General features: G+C 36.7%; 1 non-coding gene across 1 annotated transcript; it reads right to left on the bottom strand.

Moving 5' to 3' along the window:
• Window positions 1-2,627: 2,627 nt before the first annotated feature.
• LOC116639633 lies at window positions 2,628-2,730 on the bottom strand. The gene has a single exon (XR_004300883.1). It is a non-coding gene; the product is annotated as a U6 spliceosomal RNA (small nuclear RNA).
• Between the last annotated feature and the right edge of the window lie 1,710 nt (window positions 2,731-4,440).

Below are 4,440 nucleotides of genomic sequence, written 5' to 3' on the forward strand. Positions count from 1 at the left end.
AAAAAACCCCACCATTACACAAATGTTATAACATTACCTACTTTAGAAATAGTAAAATGATCCATGGTCTGTATCTATTACAATGACAAAAATAAATAAAGTGATGCAAATACTGAAAAAAAAAAAAGAAATAGTAAAATAAATATCTTAGATTCAAAGGTTTAATTACATGTACTCTTTTTGCAGATACTTATTGGCTTGTATACGTTTTCTGTTCAGACACAATTTAAAAAGATCACTTATTGACTTATTCCAGTAGAAGTGCTTTCTATTTAGGTGTGAATCCTCTAATCTGTTGGTGATCCAGGATAGTAACTATAGTTTCATGTGAGTTTTCGTTTACATGCCCTTCCTTAACATGCTTGAACAGGTTTACTTGATACTTTAAAGATCAACAAAATAATTATTTGAAACTTACAATCCACTTTTTTTTTTTTAAAGATTTTATTTATTTATTTGACAGATACGCGGCAAGAGAGGGAACACAAGCAGGGGGAGTGGGAGAGGGAGAGGCAGGCCTGCCTCAGAGCAGGGAGCCCGATGCGGGGCTCGATCCCAGTACCCGGGGATCATGACCTGAGCTGAAGGCAGATGCTTTACAACAACCCAGGCGCCCCTTAAAATCCACTCTTAAAAATATTCAATTTATACTTAACAGAAGCTTAAAGACCATTATTTCTTTCAGGTTGCTTGCAGCATTTTTCTAAGCTTCAGAAACCAAATTCATGGCCTACGTGCCACTCCCTATGGCTCTTCTACTTTTGACAGGAGCTAAATGGAGCTTATATAGAATGGCATACATAAAACAGAACTCTAGGAACTGTTACCCCATTATCTGAATTGGCTCTTTGGTCGAAAACTATCAACCATTTTCTTGCTACTGGTGAAGTTCTTCGATGGGTGTGCTTAGAATGATCCATCTAGTAAAGTCTTGGTCTATTCGAAATACTCATTTTTTCTTAGTTTTGTTTCTGCCTCTGACCCATATGGTTTACTTCTATCTTCTACATCTGGGGCTCATTGAGAGCAGTGAATGTTTGCCTGCCATTGTTCAAAGCTCTTTTTGTAAGGGACATATGCTTTCTGTCTGAACTTCATGTACTCTATCACATAATTCTACTGCTCTTCTATTTACTATTGCTCAAATAGATACAAGAGGGGAGTTGTAGGAACCACAGTTCTCTTGTGTGACTCCTTCCAAATGCTCTCAAGTAACAATAATGGCCCAAATACTTTTTGAATGAGTTTTGGCAGGAAATATAATATTGCCTGTACCAAGAGCTGCTGGGAGACATTCTCTCATGATGGAAATTCTTTCTAAATCTATTTCTTCATAGTTGTTGACTGTCTTTTACTTAAAACCAACAAAAACAAAAATAAATATGCAAAAAAACCCACCCCCACCCAAACAAAACAAACCCGTTGCCCTATGGTCTTGTTTTTGCAAAACGTCATAGATTAGAGTTTTGCTTACAAGAACATGTGAAATCACTCTTTCTTTACTTTAGGCTGTTTTTTAGCCCATGCAGAGAAAAGACTGGTCATAAGAAAGATGTGATTCCAAATCTTTGAAAGATGAAACAAGAGTAAGTTAATATAGGAGTATCAGATGGTTCCATGGTAGTTCTCAAACTCTAAGTCCATGGAACACTGTTGTTTCTTGAGCTGAATAGACTCCAACTGAGAATAAAATAAAACAATTAACAGCAGCCTTTTCCAGATCCTAGGAAAATTAAGAATCCACAGACATGATTTTCCCAATTTCAAGTTATTTCAACTTTTTAATCTTTGCTGATACAATTAGAGTACAGTACTGCAAGTGAGATACACAATGAAGAACTTGCAAATTTAATCATTTGCTTTCCTTATGGACTTGTGTATCCATAACTATTTGTATTTTATACATTTATGGGGAAAAAGAGAGGTGGATTGGGGGGAAGAGAGAAAGAGATCCTGTTAATAAACAGGATTTTAATTTATACAAATAATTCAAAACAGGATAGTTTTAATAGATGAATTCCATCAAACGAAAAGTTACTTCACTTAGTAAAGAACTCTATGACTTTGTTACTTTGACATCTGAAGAAGGTTAAATAAAACCATCCAGTAAGTTTCACCCACAGTTTTCATTGCCACATCAGAGAGCTCTGCTACCACCATAGTTCCAAGTTCTACTATCCCCTCCAAGGGCTTTCTGGAGAAGCCCAATTAAGAAATTTATAAGAAATTTCTTCCATTAGGCAAAGTTCCCCCTCAGCACTTAAGAGGTAATATTCTCCTTCAAGTAGTTTTCTTGATGAACTTTTGAGATATTGTGTCACATTAGCTGGTATGTTTCCCCACTCAGAATGGCACTGAATATTTCTCCTTGCCCTAGCAATTAAATCATCCTGGGCCTATTACCATCATGGTAGTGAATTTATTGCAGAAATGTAGAAACGAATGCTTAGCTTTTGCATTTTGAAATAGATTTTTGAAATAGATTTTTGAAATTTAAGACAAGGTGATAATATTAAGGAATTTTGAACTACAAGAGCTGGGTTTTTATATTTTTCAGAAGCAAAAAAAGTTCAAAGCATAAAGTTCATGCCAAAAAATCTTACATTTTTTTCAAATTTTTTTTTTCTTTAAATATGGAATGCTTCATGAATTTGTGTGTCACCTTGCACAGGTGCCATGCTAATCTCTGTATCGTTCCAATTTTAGTACATGTGCTACTGAAGCAAGCACTCATTTTTCTCAGTCTTGACAAAGATCCTTCAAGTTAGGCTTAGGGAGAAAATAGAAAAAAAAAAGTACATCAGAGTGAATCCTGGGTGTGAGTTTCTAAGATATGAGTGGGTCATGCTATATTCTCTCTATGGTTAGTTCAAAGTGGAGGCATATGATAGAACTTCTTATACCTTCCATTTAAGGTTGTCATTCAGAGGGAAGAAGGACATATGCTTGCTTCTAAGGTGGAACCCAAGGAAGCCGACGAAAACTGAGACTGTCCTTATAGTACTACTTCAGCCTAGTGTAGGAACAGCAGAGTAGAAATGGTGGTGGGATGTGAGTAGGCAGATCACACTTGAGATAGCTCTAAAAGACATTTTCCTAGGGCCCAAAGGGTTCAGGGACAATAGATATCTCATGGCCCCAAGAGTGGAAAAGAAGTATATGTAAGAAGGATAGCAGATCAGAAAATGCTTCTCTGTACGGAGAGGGAAACATAGACTGTGGAATAAAAACTATGACCAATGGGATCATGGATCTTAGTGGATGCCAGCATGGGAGGATGAGAAGCTAGGGACTCGGGAGGGTAAAAGTGTTAGCAGGTGACCAGATTCTGACCAATGACCAACCTCCCCGGCTGCACACCACCACCATCACCACTCATTAATCCCCACAAACTTAGGTAAGAACCCAGAAACTGGGGAAAGAAAGAGAAAGGAAACTCTTAGATGGCTAGCTTAAATTTGAAATGGCTAAAATCAGGTAAGATAGAGGTTTGAGTTGATCTATAGAAAACTATGGAGGCATATTATCTTTACATATCTGAATACTAGGAACTGATAATTTATTTTGCTACATATACTTGATTTTTTCGTATTTCTATTATAGAATCTTGATTGGAAGTGATCCTATCTTAGGGTATAGTAGAATTACTTCTTAATTAAGGATTCATTTCTTAAACAAGGCTGTAAAGCAAAATTGTTTACAATGAAAAGTCATTCAAGAAATCCATTAGGCCAAGGATACAGTACAATATACAGTATATTTATTCAATAAATCCCACACAAGCAGTTTTTCCTCCAGGGCTGGAGAATAGCTGGGTTTTTTTTTGGTAACACAAGATTAAGTTGTGTGCTTTGTGTCTTGAGACACTTAGGTTGCAAGGAACTCCCAAAATGAGAGGCTCATGGGACTGGACATTATGTGAGGGCAGATTCATTCCTTCCACCTGCTACTCTGAGGCATTGGATCATCCAGCAGAAAGAGCTTTCCCTACATTGTTTAATTCTCTCTCCTACGTACACACTGGCACTCACTCTCTAAACTTAACTCTCGTGTACTTGAAAACATTGTATATAGACAATTGGACTCTTGTGTTCGTTCTTGAATTTTTGATCTGGACATTATGGCTCTGGGCAGATGGCCTTTGTAAACATCCTACCTGGCTTGACAATTTTGGGTTAGATCTAATGTCATTTAAACTCAGCCTCTTTCCTCCCAATACTGTGTTTGTTCTCCATCTCATGGGGTTAAAACAATATGGGCTTCTATCTTCACCCAATACACAGAAGTTTTGATAGTACACTAACATTTTGAAAACTACACCTGGCTTAATTCAATAAAACTGCCTATTTGAAACAGCAAACTTGAAAGAAACTTCTAACTTCCTGTAGGCATTGAGTTTTTGTCTTCGAATTGATAGTAAATCAGCTGTTTTTTTTTTAA

The sequence above is a fragment of the Phoca vitulina genome, unplaced genomic scaffold (assembly GCF_004348235.1).
Source record: "Phoca vitulina isolate PV1807 unplaced genomic scaffold, GSC_HSeal_1.0 scaffold18, whole genome shotgun sequence".
NCBI lineage: Eukaryota > Metazoa > Chordata > Mammalia > Carnivora > Phocidae > Phoca > Phoca vitulina.